Genomic DNA, 23188 nt, shown 5'->3' on the forward strand with positions numbered 1-23188 from the left:
CCCACACTCTTCTCCTCCACCTCCCCACGAGCTGCTGCTCCTCCCAAGCTCCATGGCCGGCCATGGCCATGGAAACCTCTCCAAGATGCAACTCCCTCCTCCCTCAAGCTCCCCCTCACCATGAGAGCATCTCTCTCACTCTCTTCTCCCCCTAATCTTTGATGAATCCAGCTCCTTTTCTCTTCTTCCCTCTCACAAGATTGGATCTTGATGCGCATGTTGGTCCAAGCATGGAGAAGGTTGAGCAATCCTCAGATCTGAAACTCTTGACCAAAGTTCGTCCAAAACCTTGCAGTAATTTCTGCTATCTTGCTGTTTCAGATTCTGGTACGATTTTGTAAAATCCGTCAAAACTCGTGTGCAGGTCCAAATCGAGTGATTCAAAGTTCCACAGATAGGTATCGAAAAGATCTAAAACTTGGCGTTGGTCTCATCTTCAAATTCGTTACGTATTTTGCATGGTAAATAAAGTTCTGCAAACATGCAGAATCACTGTTTGTTAGATTTCTTCCGTTTTACAAAACCTTTTTGAGCAAACTCAACTGTGGGTGAAAGCCCTCTCCAGTACCTTCATTTTAACATTGGTTTCACCTCAAATGACCTCCTGAAATTGAAATGGTTCACAGATCAAGATCTGGTCAGATCTGACTTTGTCGAATTAAACCAGGAGCTTGGAGACGAATTTTTGAATGAAACCAACTGGGTAAGAACCACCTATTCAATACCTTCCAGATGCAGCAGACCTCATATTTTTGTGATTTGTGTATGATTTTTGGTGAATTAAACTTGTTCTGTGTGTTTTGCAGACATGGCTGTTAGCTTTTAAATCACCAAAAATCCATTTTTGAACCTAATTGAGTGATTCCAATTTTGTAGGACTACTGGATGTTTTCTTAATCATCTCAAACAAGTTTCAAACCTTTATCTGTTCTGCAACTCCATAGTTAAAGCAAATGGTGAAAACATGCAGTAACCTTGTCAATCCATTTGTGAGAGTTTCAGAAACAATTTGAACCCAAATCCAATTGTGTATGCATCTCCGTTTAATTACCTTTCAAATGAAAGTAGCCTCATATTTTTAGGATTTTTCTACGATTTATGGCTTACAGATCTTGTTTTCTGTATAGTCAGATTCAAAGAAATTCCTAAAATAGTAGGATTAACCTTTTTGGGTGATTCCAATTGGGTTAGTCTTGTATTAATACTGGCCATCTAGGAAAAATATTATTATTCTCTGTTCATACATATTTGTTGCTGTTAGTAATGTTTATGTGTGATATGCATTGTTGAAGCAAAACTTTTCGGTTTATTTAAAACCCCTGACCAACTCTTTTTAGTAGAGATGGGCAACCTTTGTTTTATGCTTGCACAACAAAAACTCTGCAACTTAACATTAGCTCTTTTGTTTTGCTTAAGTTTTCAAATGATGTGGCAAATGGTTTGCTTCCTATTTTTGTATAGTGTTAAGTGAGCAAATTAAATTAGGAAAACTGATTTCTACTTTTCCAAAAATGTTTGAAATTATGTTGTGAATGTTTGTGATGCCAAATTAATGCTCTTGTCCTCTTCATGATGTTATCTACCAGGGGATAATTGGTTTATACCATGGTGATAACCGAGAGAGGCAATTGCTAAGTTGTGATGCACTCATGCCTCTACTAGGTAAATAAATGGGGTTTTCTAAATTAAAACTCTTAAATTTGTTTTGTGGTATCTATAGGTCCTTAGTATGTTATACCTTGGCTGCATGGTTAGTTGTTGATTGTTGAATGTTGTCTTGTTGATGCAATGTGATTGATTGTCTTCCTTTTATATTTTCCGGCGATAGATGCGAACAATTCCGGAGAAGAAGAAGAAGTGGAACCGGATGAGAAGATTATTTATATTGTTGGAATTCTTATATTGATGGAGTTGAAGAAGTACAGGGACAAATAAGCCAAGGCAAGCCATCTTTTGATCTCTGACTTGGTGTCTAGTTGGATGTCATTTGTTGATGTCCAAAGCACCTTAATTCTATGCGTGTTATTCTCTCTATTTATGTCATCTATGTGTGATTGCAAGTAGGGTACTCCCTAGTGGTGACACTCCACTATTGTCTTTGTGATTATGGGATACATGGTATTATGGCCGTGCTATTCCACTTGGTCATCTTGTATGCTCAACTTGAGCATCTTCCCTCTCAAGATAGTAACTTACACCACACCCACCACTTTTGTAATTTAGAGGTATCAATGTCATGATCTTGGTATATTCTCAACTTGAGAGGAGTATGCCGTGTACCCATTGGAGAGTATGTTGGATAGTGATACTCCACTATCTAAGTTGTATATTTTTAGCACCACAAATCTGAAAGTATAATCCTCTTTGTGTTGTCATCATACATGCTTATCTCAAGCGAGTATGATCCACCCATTACTCCTTTATACCTTCTATGGCAAGATGACTCTCATATTGGCCATAGTGCAATTCTAGTTCAACTCATGAAACTATAGGTTGGGAACCCCTCAAGGTTTACCTTGTTGTAAATGTTTATGAAAACCTTGGGTGAGTTAATCCAAGTGTATGGTTTGTGAAAGCAAAGGATCTTGATAAAGATGTTTGGAAAAGACGTGTATGGAGGTTGGTTGACAACCATGGTGTTGTGGGGGAAAAAGAAATGTTTTCTAAAAAGGAGCACTGCGTACATGTGTACACCGGACCAACTTTTATTCGCGCAACCACATTATCCAAGGTGGGCACGGGCTTAGTCCGTAGTTCGTTGAAATTGGCATGAGCACCCTTCACAACTCTCTAGGGAGGGTCACGAGGACCTCCGACGCCGGGTTGCGCTCTGAAGGAGGCAATACACTGTAGTTGTCTATAGCCGGACGATTACTGAGGGTCTTCTGTCGTGGCGCCGGAGATACGCTCAAAAGGAGGTATGCTGCCGGGGTGCCGGGAAGGGGTAAGCCCGCAGGGAAGGACTTGTGCCAAGGGATACGGGCGAAAGACTATGACTGGTTATCCGAGTCTCGCATACCCTCGTATGACGATCCGGGGATGATCCCGGCGGATTTATCAGTTCTTGTGGGGAAAGTGCGCAAACTATGCAGAGTCAAATCTATTCGAATAGCCGCGTCCGCGGTCATGGACGGGTTGCAAAGGTCTACCTTTACCGGGGCTTGAGTTTTGTTTTGATAAATGCTTTGCAAAGAAAGTGTTGTGTTGGATGTACCGGAAGGGTACGGAAAAAGGGCGTGTGTTGACCATATGGAGATGGTCGAGGAAAAATGGAGGCTAAGTGGGGAACTCTTTCCTAAATGTTTCTTGAAGAGGAACTCTTCTTTAACAAAGATATAGAGATGTCATAGGTATCCCTTGAAGTATCTTCTTCAATAAATATATAGGTATGTCACAGTAATTCTCTAGCATTCCCATCAACTGAGATGGACTTATGCTACCTCATCCTCAATAAAGGTATAGATATGTCATATAACTTCCTAAGCGTCCCCATCAATTGAGATGGCGGCATGCTACCCTTCCTCCTAGATGGTTAGCTAGTTGTCCTGGAAACACCTTAGTGTCTGCATCACTTGAGATGCCGGCATGCTATATCCACAAGAGAAACTGATTCTCTTTCACATGCTATATCCACAAGAGAAACTGATTCTCTTTCACATGCTATATCCACAAGAGAAACTGATTTTCTTTCACATGCTATATCCACAAGAGAAACTATTCTTCCTCTCTTGTCTCTTTTAGTTAGCTTTGTTAGCACCTTTCTTGATGGTTTGCGAGTACAATTCCAATGTACTCACGGCTTTGTCCCTGGCTATTTACTTGGCCAGACTTGGAGGGACACGACGGATGAAGAAGGAGTTGGCGACGTCTATGCGAGCTAGGAACGTCTTCCCAGTCAGTCGCCTGTAGGGTTATGACAGATGACTTGGGTACTGCGCTGCTGAAGTGATGATGCTACTCTGATGTTTAGTTAGGCCCTTCGAGGCTATTATGTAAGTACCGGTCATGTGACCATGTTGTAATTTTCTTATTCCGCTTTGTAAAGGATGGTGTAATTTGATATCAGTTCGGTTATGTGTTCACGGCGCACTGATCATGGGATCGTGAACTGTATACATAATAGGGAATTTCGGACAGCTAGTCCGGGGTCCCCACAGTAGTGCTCTTGGTATCAGAGCCAGGTTCCCTCTCCTCTGAAGATTTCACCTCGACCGTAGTGACTGTTGGTAGTGGAGCAATCCTCTTAGAAGTAACTATGCACTTGTCCACTGACTTCATTACATCCACTAGACATTTGTTGACTTCCTTCAATGCATGTCCAAATCTGGAGGACTGCTTATGATCCTTCAATGGTAACCCGAAACCACCACGAAGAAAGTTATTGAAGTCCGCCCAAGTATAAGCATACTCGCCTCTATCACCTTCATGACACCAATATATGTCCAACTCCGCATCCACTCGCCGGTGAGCGAGAACACAAGCATCATAACCAGTGAACTTCCCTTTGTAACGACGACATCGTTGGAAACCCAATTCCATGTACTTCTCCCATTCTTCGTACTGCTCAATTGTCGCGTCATGGCATAAATACCACTTAAGTTCTGATACGGGACGCGTTACTCCCTTCCGGATGTCAAGGAAATCATTGAATATATCACCGGATTTCGTGCCACGCGAACACCGAATGCCATGTACATCGTCGGAAAACGAAGCAACAACAGTAGTAGCATCAAGTAGCATCGCCGGAGATGAAACAGGAGCAACAGGAGAAACCGCCGGAGAAAAACCGCAGCAATCGGAGCCCGCCCGGCCCAGGGCCAGGTTAGACCGGCCTCCTGACCGGCCAGCCCGGTCCCTGGCCCGGTTGACCGGGCGCCAACCGGATGCGTCGTACCGGGGCCAAACCGGACGAAATTTTGCGAACTTCCCGGTTTGGCGCCCGGTTGACCGGATGCCACGCCGGCCGGCCCGGTCACTGGCCCGGTTGACCGGATTCCAGACCGGATTTTTCCTGGTCGCGAAATTTCGTCTTCTTCCCGATTCTGGTCGCGATTTTTCGCGATTTTCACCTCCGAAACAGCCATGGATGACCTCCAAACTACACCAAACAATACCAAACTTCCTCCAACCAACCTCCTTCGACCGAGAACCAAAGTCCTCCGATCTTAGAGCCAATCTTCTCCGATGCAAACCGATCAAAGAGATCGATCAACAAAACCTCGCCGTGAGCAACCCGGAGCTCTGATACCAAATGATAAGGGAGCGACCCACTGTATCCTCCTTAGTTGATGCCCGATCTTTCACAGCGAGAACCTAGGGTAGATAATCCTCCCAACAACGCGATGAACGCAGCCTGGAGAAGAGGGAACGAATCCAGCAAGCAACGGATCGATGAACGATACACCTCAAACCAAGAGCTAGACAATCCTTGATGAACACAAGAACCTTCGCAGCGGATAATATATATAACGGCAGCGCCGTACCCCCGGAGGGATGATACACGTGATCACACGCAATAGGGAAACCCTAAACTTTTAGACTAAACTTGTTCTCCCCTAAACCCTAGCCGTGCCATCTCCTTATATGAGAGGGAGAGCTGGCCGGCCGGCCCCCTTATTGGGCCTAACCTAGTTCGACTTGGACAGGCCCAAGTCAAACAGACTCTATTAAAACCCTAGATGGCCCACAGCATGACCTGGCTACATTATTAATGAATGACACAACCTTAGACTTAATTATTACATGGCGTAGGTCGTCCTAGCGTGTCACTCCTGAATCCTCAATGGCGTACCACCTAGGTTGGCGGAGTCCTGAAATTGGGCTCCACATAGGCCTCCGTGCCCATATCAAAATCTTTCTTTTCTTGGATTTTTTTGAGCCCCTGATTTCTGGCTACTTCCTTTTTCTTTGGTCCTATGCCGCCTTGGAAACGTTGAGAACGCTAATGCAAAATAGGAACCGCATGTCATCATCTATGTACAATAATTTTTTTTCTTGGATTATTTTTGGCTCCTGATATTTGTCACTTGCCTTTTTCTTTCCATCTCATGCCGACTTTGAAACGCTGAGACCGCTGCTGCAAAATGGGACCCGCATGTCATCCTCTTTGTACAATAAAAATTACTTTTCTTGTATTATTATTTTTGGCCCCTGATATTTGGTCACTTGTGTTTTTTCTTTCGATCTCATGCCGCGTTTGAAACGTTGAGGAACCTGCTGGCTCATGGGACCCGCATGTCATCCTCTATGTGGTACAAAAGTTTATTTTCTTGGTTCTTTTGATCCCCTGCCGCCTTGGAAACGTTAAATTGCTGCAAAATGGGACCCGCATGTCATCCTCTATGTACAATCAACTTTCTTTTCTTGGAGTTTTTTTGGGCACCTGATATTTGGTCACTTGCCTTTTTCTTTCAATCCCGTGCCGCCTCTGAAACATTGATACAACTGCTGCCAAATGGGACCCGCATGTCATTCTCTATGTACAATAAAAGTTTCTTTTCTCGGATTATTTTTCACCTTCTGATATTTGGCTATTTCCTTTTTCTTTCGATCCCCTGCCTTGGAAACTTTGAGACCGCTGCAAAATGGGACCTGCATGTCATCCTCTATGTACTATAAAAGTTTCTTTTCTTGGATTTTTTTCACCCTCTGATTTTTGGCTATTTCTTTTTTCTTTTGATCCCCTGCCGCCTTGGAAACGTTGAGTAAGCTGTCGCCTTGGGACCCGCATGTCATCCTCTATGCACAATCAACTTTCTTGGAGTTTTTTTTACTCCCTAATTTCTGGCTACTTTCTTTTTCTTTTGATCTCAAGCCGCATTTGAAATGTTGGGACCGCTGCTGCAAAATGGGACCCGCATGTCATCCTCTATGTACAATAAAGCTTCTTTTCTTGGATTATTTTACGCTCCTGATATTTGGTCACTTGGCTTTTTCTTTCGATCTCATGCCGCCTTTGAAATGTTGAGAATTCTGCTTGCTCATGGGTCCCACATATCAGCCTCTATGAACAATAAACCTTTCCTTTCTTGGAGTTATTTTGACCTCTAATTTCTGTCTATTTTGCCTTTTTTTAAAATCATGTGTCGCCTTGGAAACGTTGAGGATGTGATGACCCACAAGTATAGGGGATCGCAGCAGTCTTCGAGGGAAGTAAAACCCAAATTTATTGATTCGACACAAGGGGAGGTAAAGAATACTTATAAGCCTTAACAACTGAGTTGTCAATTCAGCTGCACCTGGAAAAGCACTAGTAACAGGGGTGATGTGAAAGTAGCAGTAATATGAGAGCAGTAATGTGATAACACAGCAAAGAATGATAACACAGAGGCAATGGTACCAGAAAATAGTTGATACTACTTCCAATGACATATAGAACGAGAATATGATGATGAGAGATGGACCGGGGTTCCCAGCAATCTACACTAGTGGTAACTCTCCAATAACAAGTGACAAGTGTTGGGTGAACAAATTACAGTTGGGAAATTGATAGGAATCAAAGCATTAAGACAGAACATCCAGATTATTAATTATGTAGGCATGTTTTCCAATTATAGTCGTACGTGCTCGCAATGAGAAACTTGCACATCATCTTTTGTCCTACCAGCCGGTGGCAGCCGGGCCTCTAGGGAATCTACTGGATATTAAGGTACTCCTTTTAATAGAGTACCGGAGCAAAGCATTAACACTCCGTGAAAACATGTGTCCCTCACATCACCGCCATCCCCTCCGGTTGTCCCGATTCTTGTCACTTCGGGGCCTTTGGTTCCGGACAGTGACATGTGCATACAACTTGTAGATACAATCTAAGCAATAAGTATAGAGCTTAAATCTAAGATCATGCCACTCGGGCCCTAGTGACAAGCATTAAGCATAACAAGATTGCAGCAACAATAATTTCACAAACTTTATAGATAGACTAATCATAATGTATCATCCATCGGATCCCAACAAACACAACACCGATTACATCAGATGAATCTCAATCATGTAAGGCAGCTCATGAGATCATTGTATTGAAGTACATGGAGGAGAGAATACCAACTAGCTACTGCTAGAACCCGTAGTCCATGGGGGAACTACTCACGGAGCATGATGGAGGCGGTGGCAATGATGGAGATGGCTTCCGGGGGCACTTCCCCGTCCCGGCAGGGTGCCGGAACAGAGACTTCTGTCCCCCGAATTGGAGTTTCGCGATGGCGGCGGCGCCCCTGGAGTCTTTCTGGAGTTTCGTCAATTGGTACTGTGTTTTTAGGTCGAAAGGGGTTTTATAGGCGAAGAGGCGGCGCAGGAGGGTCGACAGGGTGGCCTCCCCATAGGCCGGCGCGGCCAGGGTCTGGCCCGCGCGGCCCTATGGTGTGGGGGCCCCCTGGCTCTCCTCCGACTCCCCTTCGGTGTTCTGGAGCCTTCCGGGAAAAATAAGATCTTTGGCGTTGATTTCGTCCAATTCCAAGAATATTGCCCGAACAGCCTTTCTGGAACCAAAAACAGCAGAAAATAGGAACTGGCACTGTGGCATCTTGTTAATAGGTTAGTTCCGGAAAACGCATAAAAACATTATAAAGTGCAAGCAAAACATGTAAGTATTGTCATAAAACAAGCATGGAACATCAGAAATTATGGATACGTTGGAGACGTATCAGCATCCCCAAGCTTAGTTCCTGCTCGTCCCGAGCAGGTAAACGATAAAAAGAATAATTTCTGTACTGACATGCTACTTACATAAACTTGATCATACTATTACAAAGAATATGAAATGAATGAAGTGACTCAAGGCAATAATCTATAGTTGCTAACAAATAGATAACATATAGCAAAACTTTTCATGAAGAGTACTTTCAAGACAAGCATCAAAAGTCTTGCTCAAGAGTTAACTCATAAAGCAATAGATTCAAAGTAAAGGCATCGAAGCAACACAAAGGAAGATATAAGTTTCAGCGGTTGCTTTCAACTTCCAACATGCATATCTCATGGATAATTGTCAACATAAAGTAATATGATGAATGCAAATAAGCAAGTATGTAAGAATCAATGCACAGTTGACACAAGTGTTTGCTTCTAAGGTGGAAGGAAATAGGTAAACTGACTCAACATAAAGTAAAAGAATGGCCCTTCACAGAGGGAAGCATTGATTGCTATATTTGTGCTAGAGCTTTGATTTTGAAAACATATAGAGAGCATAAAAGTAAAGTTTTGAGGGGTGTTTGTTGTTGTCAACGAATGGTAGTGGGCACTCTAACCCCCTTGCCAGACAAACCTTCAAAGAGCGGCTCCCATTTTATTTTTATTTTTGTGTGGCACTCCTTCCAACCTTTCTTTCACAAACCATGGCTAACCGAATCCTTCGGGTGCCTGCCAACAATCTCATACCATGAAGGAGTGCCTTTTTATTTTAGTTTTATTATGATGACACTCCTCCCCACCTTTGCTTTCTCAAGCCATGGCTAACCGAATCCTTCGGGTGCCGTCCAACAATCACATACCATGGAGGAGTGTCTATTTAGTTTGATTAATTTGGGACTGGGAATCCCATTGCCAGCTATTTTTGCAAAAAACTTGGATAAGCGGATGAAGCCACTAGTCCATTGGTGAAAGTTGCCCAACAAGATTGAAAGATAAACACCACATACTTCCTCATGAGCTATAAAACATTGACACAAATCGAGAAGCATTTTGAATTGTTTAAAGGTAGCACTCAAGCAATTTACTTTGGAATGGCAGAAAATACCACATAGTAGGTAGGTATGGTGGACACAATTGGCATAGTGGTTGGCTCAAGGATTTTGGATGCACGAGAAGCATTCCCTCTCAGTACAAGGCTTAGGCTAGCAAGGTTGTTTGAAGCAAACACAAGTATGAACCGGTACAGCAAAACTTACATAAAAACATATTGCAAGCATTATAATACTCTACACTGTCTTCCTTGTTGCTCAAACACTTTTACCAGAAAATATCTAGACCTTAAGAGAGACCAATCATGCAAACCAATTTTAACAAGCTCTACAGTAGTTCTCCACTAATAGGTTTAAACTACATGAAAAAACTTAATCATGATCTACTTGAGAGCTCAAAACAATTGCCAAGTGTCAAATTATCCAAGACATATAAGGCATTTTCTGATTCCAACCAAATAAGCATAAGTATTGTAGCTTCCAACTTTTATCATTGAACATTAAAAGTAAAACGAAGAACAAGTGTTCATATGAAAAAGCGGAGCGTGTCTCTCTCCCAAACAAGGATTGCTAGGATCCGATCTTATTCAAACAAAACAAAAATAAAAGCACACAGACGCTCCAAGTAAAGCACATATGATGTGACCGAATAAAAATATAGTTTCAATAGAAGAAACCTGATAAGTTGATGAAGAAGGGGATGCCTTGGGCATCCCCAAGCTTAGACGCTTGAGTCTTCTTGAAATATGCAGGGATGAACCACGGGGGCATCCCCAAGCTTAGACTTTTCACTCTTCTTGATCATATATCATCCTCCTCTCTTGACCCTTGAAAACTTCCTTCACACCAAACTTCTCATAAACTTCATTAGAGGGGTTAGTACTCAAAAAACTTGAATCCACCTTGGTCCTGTAGTGACACATTGCAAGAACTCAATAAAACATTAGCTACAGCTCTCCACGTCTAGAAAACCTCGCTTAAAGTCCACAAGAGACAATGCAAAAAAACAGAGACAGAATCTGCCAAAACAGAACAGCCAGTAAAGACGAATTTTAAAGAAATACTTCCGTTGCTCAAATCAGAAAACTCAAAACTAATGAAAGTTGTGTACATATCTGAGGAACACGCACGTAAATTGACATATTTTTCTGAGTTACCTACAGAGAAAACAGCCCAGATTCGTGACAGATAGAAATCTGTTTCTGCGCAGAAATCCAAATCTAGTATCAACCTTCGATTAGAGGCTTCACTTGGCACAACAAAACACAAAACTAAGATAAGGAGAGGTTGCTACAGTAGTAAACAACTTCCAAGACACAAATATAAAACAAAGTACTGTAGCAAAATAACACATGGGTTATCTCCCAAGAAGTTCTTTCTTTACAGCCATTAAGATGGGCTCAGCAGTTTTAATGATGCATTCGCAAGAAATAAGAGTTGAAGCAAAAGAGAGCATCAAAAAGCAAGTTCAAAACACATTTAAGTCTCACCCACTTCCTATGCATAGGAATCTTGTACACAAATAAATTCATGAAAAACAAAGCGACAAGCATAAGAAGATAAAACAAGAGTAACTTCAAAATTTTAAGCACATAGAGAGGTGTTTTAGTACCATGCAAATTTCTACAACCATATTTTCCTCTCTCATAATAATTTCCAGTAGCTTCATGAAAAAACTCAACAATATAACTATCACATAAAGCATGTTTCTCATGATCCATAAACACATAATTTTTATCAACCTCAAAAATAGTGGGATTAAAATTTTCAAACCCACTTTTATCAATAATATAACAAGATGATTGATCAATCTCAAGAGATATGGGACTCATAGATAAAGTCAAGAACTCTCCAATCCCATTTTCATTAGTAGTACAATTAATATTATCAAGTAACATAGGACCATCATCTAGAGCTTTATCATAAACATTTGCCAAGCAAAATTCTTTAGTACCATGCATTTCGACATCAGGCACAAACAAAGCATTATCATAAGATTTATCAAAGTAGCATGAATTATCATAAGTAACAGTAGCATAATTATTCTCACAAGTTTTACTCATAGGGAATATTTCAAGAGAATCCACAGGAACATAACATTCAACCTCTCTCGGTAAGCATGGAGGACAATCAAATAGTGTAAGAGACAGAGGGTTACTCTCATTAGAAGGTTGGCATGGGTAGCTAATCCATTCTTCCTCCTTTTGTTCGTCGCTCTCCTCTTCTTTTTCATCCAATGAGTTCTCAGATTCATCAATTTCCTCCTCTTTTTCATCCAATGAGCTTTCAGGTTCATCAGCTTCTTCTTCCACAGGTTCCTGCAAATTGTGAGTGCATTCTTGTGCATTAATGAGTCTCTCTTTATAATCAATGATATAAGGATTATCACTGACGCATTCTATGCAACAATTAAGGATAGAAGAGACATAATCTTTAAGGTCCTTACAAACAACAGAAGTTTCATAATTCTCAACCATGAAGGATTCGATCTCAGAGGCTCCCATAAATACGACAAATTGTTCTACCTCTTCGAACCCATAATGAATATAGCAATTCCGATTATAGTTCTTAATTAAAAATTCCTCACTAAAGCCACATTCAAATTTAAGATGTTTAGTATCCTGTTGAGAGCAACAGTTTATATCATGGCGTTTAAGCAAGATTTTAGCAATTGTATTCACTTTTTCTATCATAGCACTCATTACTTCACCAGCTCTTGATTTTCTATAATTATTATAACATTCTATAAGCTCCAAGTAGGTTGTTGGTTCTCCCATAACATCAGTTTTTAATTTTTTGATTTTTCAAATTTTTATGGATTTTTGGGTATAAAATAAAACAAGACAAAAAGAAACTAAGCAAAAGTAAACTAAGCAAAATAATACTAGACAGAAATAAACTAAGCACAAATAAACTAGACAAAAGTAAACAAAGAAAAACAAAACAAAATAAAATAAAAATAGAGAGAGAGGTGGAGTGTACTCCCTAGGTGAACTTATGAGTAGAGCTATGCCTCCCCGGCAACGGTGCCAGAAAATAGTCTTGATGACCCACAAGTATAGGGGATCGCAGCAGTCTTCGAGGGAAGTAAAACCCAAATTTATTGATTCGACACAAGGGGAGGTAAAGAATACTTATAAGCCTTAACAACTGAGTTGTCAATTCAGCTGCACCTGGAAAAGCACTAGTAACAGGGGTGATGTGAAAGTAGCAGTAATATGAGAGCAGTAGTAATGATAACACAGCAGCGATACTTGATAACACAGAGGCAATGGTACCAGAAAATAGTTGATACTACTTCCAATGACATATAGAACGAGAATATGATGATGAGAGATGGACCGGGGTTCCCAGCGATCTACACTAGTGGTAACTCTCCAATAACACGTGACAAGTGTTGGGTGAACAAATTACAGTTGGGCAATTGATAGGAATCAAAGCATTAAGACAGAACATCCAGATTATTAATTATGTAGGCATGTTTTCCAATTATAGTCGTACGTGCTCGCAATGAGAAACTTGCACAACATCTTTTGTCCTACCAGCCGGTGGCACCCGGGCCTCTAGGGAATCTACTGGATATTAAGGTACTCCTTTTAATAGAGTACCGGAGCAAAGCATTAACACTCCGTGAAAACATGTGTCCCTCACATCACCGCCATCCCCTCCGGTTGTCCCGATTCTTGTCACTTCGGGGCCTTTGGTTCCGGACAGTGACATGTGCATACAACTTGTAGATACAATCTAAGCAATAAGTATAGAGCTTAAATCTAAGATCATGCCACTCGGGCCCTAGTGACAAGCATTAAGCATAACAAGATTGCAGCAACAATAATTTCACAAACTTTATAGATAGACTAATCATAATGTATCATCCATCGGATCCCAACAAACACAACACCGATTACATCAGATGAATCTCAATCATGTAAGGTGATGTCTACATTCCCCCTCCTTTCCTGTAGACAGTGTTGGGCCTCCAAGAGCAGAGGTTTGTAGAACAGTAGCAAGTTTTCCCTTAAGTGGATCACCCAAGGTTTATCGAACTCAGGGAGGAAGAGGTCAAAGATATCCCTCTCATGCAACCCTGCAACCACAAAGCAAGAAGTCTCTTGTGTCCCCAACACACCTAATAGGTGCACTAGTTCGGCGAAGAGATAGTGAAATACAGGTGGTATGAATATATATGAGCAGTAGCAACGGTGCCAGAAAATAGCTTGCTGGCCTGTAGTTGATGGTGGTGGTATTGCAGCAGTAGTAACACAGTAAAACAGTAAACAAGCAGCGATAGCAGTATTTAGGAACAAGGCCTAGGGATTACACTTTCACTAGTGGACACTCTCAACATTGATCACATAACAGAATAGATAAATGCATACTCTACACTTTTGTTGGATGATGAACACATTGCGTAGGATTACACGAACCCTCAATGCCGGAGTTAACAAGCTCCACAATAATGCTCATGTTTAAGTAACCTTATAGTGTAAGATAGATCAATAGACTAAACCAAGTACTAACATAGCATGCACACTGTCACCTTCATGCATATGTAGGAGGAATAGATCACATCAATATTATCATAGCAATAGTTAACTTCGCAATCTACAAAAGATCATGATCATAGCATAAACCAAGTACTAACACGGTGCACACACTGTCACCTTTACACACGTGCAGGAGGAATAGAACTACTTTAATAACTTTGCTAGAGTAGCACATAGATAGTAGTGATACAAAACTCATATGAATCTCAATCATGTAAAGCAGCTCATGAGATCATTGTATTGAGGTACATAGGAGAGAGATTAACCACATAGCTACCGGTACAGCCCCGAGCCTCGATGAAGAACTACTCCCTCCTCATGGGAGCAGCAGCGGTGATGAAGATGGCGGTGGAGATGGCAGCGGTGTCGATGGAGAAGCCTTCCGGGGGCACTTCCCCGCTCCGGCAGCGTGCCGGAACAGAGACTCCTGTCCCCCAGATCTTGGCTTCGCGATGGCGGCGGCTCTGGAAGGTTTCTGTGGTTTTCGTCAATCGTATCAGGGTTTTCGATCCAGGGGCTTTATATAGGCAAAGAGGCGGCGCAGGAGGGTCGAAGGGGCGACGACACCATAGGGCGGCGCGGCCAGGGCCTGGGCCGCGCCGGCCTATGGTCTGGGGGCCCAGTGCCCCCTCCGGTCCTTCCCGGGTGTTCTGGATGCTTCCGGTGAAAATAGGAACTTGGGCGTTGATTTCGTCCGATTCCGAGAATATTTCGTTACTAGGATTTCTGAAACCAAAAACAGCAGAAAACAGGAACTGGCACTTCGGCATCTTGTTAATAGGTTAGTTCCAGAAAATGCACGAATATGACATAAAGTGTGCATAAAACATGTAGATAACATCAATAATGTGGCATGGAACATAAGAAATTATCGATACGTCGGAGACGTATCAGCATCCCCAAGCTTAGTTCTGCTCGTCCCGAGCAGGTAAAACGATAACAAAGATAATTTCTGGAGTGACATGCCATCATAATCTTGATCATACTATTTGTAAAGCATATGTAGTGAATGCAGCGATCAAAACAATGTATATGACATGAGTAAACAAGTGAATCATATAGCAAAGACTTTTCATGAATAGCACTTCAAGACAAGCATCAATAAGTCTTGCATAAGGGTTAACTCATAAAGCAATAAATTCATAGTAGAGACATTGAAAGAAACACAATGGAAGATTAAGTTTCAGCGGTTGCTTTCAACTTGTAACATGTATATCTCATGGATAGTTGTCAATGTAAAGCAATATAACAAATGCAATATGCAAATATGTAGGAATCAATGCACAGTTCACACAAGTGTTTGCTTCTTGAGGTGGAGAGAAATAGGTGAACTGACTCAACATTGAAAGTAAAAGAATGGTCCTCCATAGAGGAAAAGCATCGATTGCTATATTTGTGCTAGAGCTTTGATTTTGAAAACATGAAACAATTTTGTCAACGGTAGTAATAAAGCATATGCATCATGTAAATTATATCTTATAAGTTGCAAGCCTCATGCATAGTGTACTAATAGTGCCCGCACCTTGTCCTAATTAGCTTGGACTACCGGATCATCACAATGCACATGTTTTTACCAAGTGTCACAAAGGGGTACCTCTATGCCGCCTGTACAAAGGTCTAAGGAGAAAGCTCGCATTGGATTTCTCGCTATTGATTATTCTTCAACTTAGACATCCATACCGGGACAACATAGACAACAGATAATGGACTCCTCTTTTATGCATAAGCATGTAACAACAATTAATAATTTTCTCATTTGAGATTGAGGATATATGTCCAAAACTGAAACTTCCACCATGGATCATGGCTTTAGTTAGCGGCCCAATGTTCTTCTCTAACAATATGCATGCTTAATCATAAGGTGGTAGATCTCTCTTACTTCAGACAAGACGGACATGCATAGCAACTCACATGAAATTCAACAATGAATAGTTGATGGCGTCCCCAGTGAACATGGTTATCGCACAACAAGCAACTTAATAAGAGATAAAGTGCATAATTACATATTCAATACCACAATAGTTTTTAAGCTATTTGTCCCATGAGCTATATATTGTAAAGGTGAAGAATGGAAATTTAAAGGTAGCACTCAAGCAATTTACTTTGGAATGGCGGAAAATACCATGTAGTAGGTAGGTATGGTGGACACAAATGGCATAGTGGTTGGCTCAAGTATTTGGATGCATGAGAAGTATTCCCTCTCGATACAAGGTTTAGGCTAGCAAGGTTGTTTGAAACAAACACAAGGATGAACCGGTGCAGCAAAACTCACATAAAAGACATATTGAAAACATTATAAGACTCTACACCGTCTTCCTTGTTGTTCAAACTCAATACTAGAAATTATCTAGACCTTAGAGAGACCAATTATGCAAACCAAATTTTAGCATGCTCTATGTATTTCTTAATTAATGGGTGCAAAGCATATGATGCAAGAGCTAAAACATGAGCACAACAATTGCCAAGTATCACATTACCCAAGACATTGATAGCAATTACTACATGTATCATTTTCCAATTCCAACCATATAACAATTTAACGAAGAAGAAACTTCGCCATGAATACTAAAAGCTAAGAACACATGTGTTCATATGAACCAGCGGAGCGTGTCTCTCTCCCACACAAGCATATATTCAAACAAAAACAAAAACAAAAGCACACAGACGCTCCAAGAAAAGCACATAAGATGTGACCGAATAAAAATATAGTTTCAAGAGAAGGAACCTGATAATTTGTCGATGAAGAAGGGGATGCCTTGGGCATCCCCAAGCTTAGATGCTTGAGTCTTCTTGATATATGCAGGGGTGAACCACCGGGGCATCCCCAAGCTTAGAGCTTTCACTCTCCTTGATCATGTTGCATCATACTCCTCTCTTGATCCTTGAAAACTTCCTCCACACCAAACTCGAAACAACTCATTAGAGGGTTAGTGCACAATAAAAATTAACATATTCAGAGGTGACACAATCATTCTTAACACTTCTGGACATTGCATAATGCTACTGGACATTAGTGGATCAAAGAAATTCATCCATCATAGCAAAAGAGGCAATGCGAAATAAAAGGCAGAATCTGTCAAAACAGAACAGTTCGTATTGACGAATTTTAAAATGGCACCAGACTTGCTCAAATGAAAATGCTCAAATTGAATGAAAGTTGCGTACATATCTGAGGATCATGCACGTAAATTGGCTTAATTTTCTGAGCTACCTAGAGGGAGGTAGACCCAGATTCGTGACAGCAAAGAAATCTGGAACTGCGCAGTAATCCAAATCTAGTACTTACTTTACTATCAAAGACTTTACTTGGCACAACAAAACACTAAACTAAGATAAGGAGAGGTTGCTACAGTAGTAAACAACTTCCAAGACACAAATATAAAACAAAGTACTGTAGCAAAATAACACATGGGTTATCTCCCAAGAAGTTCTTTTCTTTATAGCCATTAAGATGGGCTCAGCAGTTTTAATGATGCACTCGCAAGAAATAGTATTTGAAGCAAAAGAGAGCATCAAGAGGCAAATTCAAAACACATTTAAGTCTAACATGCTTCCTATGCATAGGAATCTTGTAAAGAAACAAGTTCATGAAGAGCAAAGTAACAAGCATAGGAAGATAAAACAAGCATAGCTTCAAAAATTTAAGCACATAGAGAGGCATTTTAGTAACATGAAAATTTCTACAACCATATTTTCCTCTCTCATAATAACTTTCAGTAGCATCATGAGCAAACTCAACAATGTAACTATCACACAAAGCATTCTTATCATGAGTCTCATGCATAAAATTATTACTCTCCACATAGGCATAATCAATTTTATTAGTAGTTGTAGTGGGAGCAAATTCAACAAAGTAGCTATCATTATTATTCTCATCATCAAATATATGAGGCATATTGTAATCATAATCAAATTTATCCTCCATAACAGGTGGTACCAAAAGGCTACTATCATTATAATCATCATAAATAGGAGGCAAAGTATCAACAAAGAAAATTTTCTCCTCAATGCTTGGGGGACTAAAAAGATCATGAAAACCAGCTTCCCCAAGCTTAGAACTTTCTATATTATTAGCAACAATGGTATTCAAAGTGTTCATACTAACATGTTCCATGGGTTTTTTAATTTTCGGATCAAACCATCCATGTCTTAACTCAGGAAATAGAATAAAAAGCTCATTGTTGTCCATTATGCCAAACTAGTGTAAACAAGAAACAAAAAGTTGCAATTGCAGGATCTAAAGGAAATAGCTTTGAGTACTTACGGCGCCGGAAAATAGCTTGGTGGCCGAGGTCCGGAGTGTGAGTACCTTTTACCTTTCCTCCCCGGCAACGGCGCCAGAAAATAGCTTGATGTCTACGTTCCCCCTCCTTTCCTGTAGACAGTGTTGGGCCTCCAAGAGCAGAGGTTTGTAGAACAGCAGCAAGTTTTCCCTTAAGTGGATCACCCAAGGTTTATCGAACTCAGGGAGGAAGAGGTCAAAGATATCCCTCTCATGCAACCCTGCAACCACAAAGCAAGAAGTCTCTTGTGTCCCCAACACACCTAATAGGTGCACTAGTTCGGCGAAGAGATAGTGAAATACAGGTGGTATGAATATATATGAGCAGTAGCAACGGTGCCAGAAAATAGCTTGCTGGCCTGTAGTTGATGGTGGTGGTATTGCAGCAGTAGTAACACAGTAAAACAAGAAACAAGCAGCGATAGCGATATTTAGGAACAAGGCCTAGGGATTACACTTTCACTAGTGGACACTCTCAACATTGATCACATAACAGAATAGATAAATGCATACTCTACACTTTTGTTGGATGATGAACACATTGCGTAGGATTACACGAACCCTCAATGCCGGAGTTAACAAGCTCCACAATAATGCTCATGTTTAAGTAGCCTTATAGTGTAAGATAGATCAATAGACTAAACCAAGTACTAACATAGCATGCACACTGTCACCTTCATGCATATGTAGGAGGAATAGATCACATCAATATTATCATAGCAATAGTTAACTTCGCAATCTACAAAAGATCATGATCATAGCATAAACCAAGTACTAACACGGTGCACACACTGTCACCTTTACACACGTGCAGGAGGAATAGAACTACTTTAATAACTTTGCTAGAGTAGCACATAGATAGTAGTGATACAAAACTCATATGAATCTCAATCATGTAAAGCAGCTCATGAGATCATTGTATTGAGGTACATAGGAGAGAGATTAACCACATAGCTACCGGTACAGCCCCGAGCCTCGATGGAGAACTACTCCCTCCTCATGGGAGCAGCAGCGGTGATGAAGATGGCGGTGGAGATGGCAGCGGTGTCGATGGAGAAGCCTTCCGGGGGCACTTCCCCGCTCCGGCAGCGTGCCGGAACAGAGACTCCTGTCCCCCAGATCTTGGCTTCGCGATGGCGGCGGCTCTGGAAGGTTTCTGTGGTTTTCGTCAATCGTATCAGGGTTTTCGATCCAGGGGCTTTATATAGGCGAAGAGGCGGCGCAGGAGGGTCGAAGGGGCGACGACACCATAGGGCGGCGCGGCCAGGGCCTGGGCCGCGCCGGCCTATGGTCTGGGGGCCCAGTGCCCCCCCTCTGGTCCTTCCCGGGTGTTCTGGATGCTTCCGGTGAAAATAGGAACTTGGGCGTTGATTTCGTCCGATTCCGAGAATATTTCGTTACTAGGATTTCTGAAACCAAAAACAGCAGAAAACAGGAACTGGCACTTCGGCATCTTGTTAATAGGTTAGTTCCAGAAAATGCACGAATATGACATAAAGTGTGCATAAAACAAGTAGATAACATCAATAATGTGGCATGGAACATAAGAAATTATCGATACGTCGGAGACGTATCATAAGGCAGCTCATGAGATCATTGTATTGAAGTACATGGAGGAGAGAATACCAACTAGCTACTGCTAGAACCCGTAGTCCATGGGGGAACTACTCACGGTGATGTAGCCCCGGTCACCGACGTCGCTACACCAAGACCAACAAGTCCCCCAAGTGGACCGATGACACGAGCCCGAGTCAAAGCACTCCATGATGAGGTGAACTCGCTCCTCACCACCCTTGATCTTGGTACCCCTTTGGATGGATTGCTACCTCATGCCGACGTACTATGTGTCATTAGGTACAAGGCGCATCAAGACCCCGGTGAGGAGGACAAGCCAAGGTCAAGGGAGGGAGAGAAGCATCTGGACATGGAGATGATCGTGAAGCCTAAGCCGACGTCGCCCGAAGCGCTTCAAGGAAGAGACGGACGCTGGCCGGTCCAGGACCCGGTCAGACCGGACCTACAACCGGACGCCCCGGTCATAGGCCCGGTCGACCGGGCGCAAACCGGGTCAGCTCCTTCGTACCGGACGACGACCGGACCCAGGACCGGAAACTTCGCAGTTTCCCGGTTTGCGCCCGGTCGACCGGACCCATGACCGGACAGCCCGGTCCCAGGCCCGGTCAGACCGGACCCAAACCGGACCTGACGAGAATGCCCCACCAAACTGCCTTAACTTATCCATTTGCGTACCTGTTCGCCCTTGCTGGCCATGTGTGCCTATATAAGTAGCTGGAACCCCTCATTAGCTCTTTAGACTTGTTTTGAACTCAAACCTAAATTTGAGCTTAGTCTCCCTTGGGTATCATCCCTCTGTAATCAAGGCACCTTGGTTGTTGATTTGGAACTTGTTGAGTGAGATTCTAGTACAAGATACTCTCTCTCCCTCACCAAGCTCTTCTTCTCCAATCCCAATCTCTCCCCGGGGAATTCTACCGCGTGTCTCTTCCTCGGAGATTCTATTGGCGTGGTCCATCGAGCCACGGAGGTAAGCATCGGGTGTATCGGGGTGTGTGTGTGCGTGAGTCTCGGAGTTCCTCGTGTTCATCGCCGTGTTCTTCGTGTTCCTCGCGTTTTCCCATCTTCCCCCTTGGTTTCGAAGTCAATCCGCGAGATCGGGCCACACACGGGGTCTTAGACCTCATCATATGGTATCAGCAGCTCTTGGTTACCGCGGATTTGACCTCCCACCCACCCGATTTCGTCCCTAGAAAATTTTCCAAAAAATCCCCAAAAATAGCCCTAAATTGCCTCTTGACAGATCTGTGATTTGGTTGCGTTTTGAGTGGTTTTGGTCCGTGGATCTGGTGTTGCTGTGCTTGATCTACTATTTCCCCAACTTTTAGCCTCCAATTCCATCGTTTCCCTTCGATTTGGTCGATTTGGCTTGGTTTTCGTGAAGAACAGGAGAGAGAAAGCTTCATCCCGCGAAACCCGGTTTCGGCCCCGGTCAACCGGGCCACAGACCGGACGGGCCAGCATAGAACCCGGTCGACCGGGCGGCAACCGGACAGGCCGGTCCAGGAGCTGGTCCAACCGGACCCCAGACCGGGCGCAGCAACGCCCCCTCCTTCGACCTCGACATCCGGCGATCTCCACCACCACCACCACCACCACCATCATCGCAGGTATAACTTGCAGGTCACCTTGTAACCCCTCTTCCTTTTGCGATCTATCCCATCGAGCATTGCTTGTTTAGTGTTGCGAGACATTGCACGTGGCCCCGCATTGTGAGGTGTGTGTGTCGCGTTGAGTAAGGCACCCAAGCAAACACTCGTGTGGCAAGATAGCAAAAGCGAGGCTAACGCTAACATAGTGCGTCAAAAAGCCCCAAAAACACAAAAAGAGTGCGAGTAGCACCATACATCCATACATCCATACATCCATACGCCATATACACAAAAGTGTCCACGTGCCACCAAAGATACAAACGAGTGCAAGTGCCGCCATATACAAAAGAGAAAAAGCTTTTAAGCAAAGAGAGATAGGAGAAGAGAGGCCACGTGTGAATCTTGTTGTCTCTTCCTTTGCAACCAAAGCTTTGGCTCTCCTTGTGTTAGTGTGACACCGAGCACTTATACATACACTTTTCCGCTCACTTTTGGTTGCACTAACCCCGCTTATCTCGTGTGTGTGTTCCACAACTTTTTCCGTGTTTATAGTGATCTTCACATTGACATTTGGATTTTTGGACTTTACCCACTTTTAACAACATACTCGATCTTGGATTTGTCTTTTGGCTTTCCACAACACTCGCCTAACACCATATTTTGCTAGCTTTTGCGTGTGGTTTTGCGTGTGTTCCCGATACACTTGATCTTGCTTTCGGTTTGGTGGATTGCCTCAATACTATCTTACCTTGGTAAGAGTGCGAGGTAGTCTCCTTCCACTAACATACACAACATAGTTCTTGTCTTTGCATCATGGATAGGAACGGAGATACCAATAGGGATGAAGAGATCCTTCGCAACACCGAGAGGTTGGCTACTCAACACAACCTATGGACGCAACGACAAGAGTTCAAGGAGCAACTCTCTCTCTTCGAGACGCACATCGATGAGCAATACAATGAAGTGGCTCACAACTTCTCCACCGTGAACCACGACTTGGCCCTTCTTCGTGAAGCTACGGACAACTTGAATGGCCAAATGGCGGCCAATGATGCCAACATGGAGCGGCGCATGGATAGCCTCGAGCGCGCCATCACCAACTTGGGTCGCCCTCGTCGACACCGCTCTACTTCCTCTTCATCAAGCTCTTCCTCACGGCATGAAGACCATTACTCTCATGGTGGCCTTTCGTCCCCAAGCTCTTCTTCAAGGCGTGAAGACCATCATCGACCTCATCGCTCACATGCTCATCATGAAGACTCCCGCTCCAACTCTAGGCGTGGAGAAATACATCGCCATGCTCGTCCACATGAGCGTCCTCCACAAGCTCAAGACCTTCAACAAGATCGTCACCAAGTGGATCGCCATGCTCACCATGGGCGTGATGGCCATCCCCAAGACCAAGATCCTCAAGATCCACCTCGGCGAGATCTTCGCCGCCACCCTCACCATGATCAACGTGGTCGAGGAGAGCCTCACCATGATCAAGAGGAGAGACCCAACATTGAGCATCGTCCTCAA

At 42.8% G+C, this 23188-nt stretch overlaps 1 long non-coding RNA gene across 1 annotated transcript; it reads left to right on the forward strand.

Annotated features, from left to right (window-relative positions):
* Positions 1 to 628: 628 nt before the first annotated feature.
* LOC127297666 (uncharacterized) lies at positions 629 to 1936 on the forward strand. Its single transcript, XR_007849376.2, has 3 exons — positions 629 to 703; positions 1587 to 1662; positions 1829 to 1936. It is a non-coding gene; the product is annotated as an uncharacterized lncRNA (long non-coding RNA).
* Positions 1937 to 23188: the final 21252 nt, after the last annotated feature.

The sequence above is a fragment of the Lolium perenne genome, chromosome 1, assembly GCF_019359855.2.
Source record: "Lolium perenne isolate Kyuss_39 chromosome 1, Kyuss_2.0, whole genome shotgun sequence".
Taxonomy (NCBI): Eukaryota; Viridiplantae; Streptophyta; class Magnoliopsida; order Poales; family Poaceae; genus Lolium; species Lolium perenne.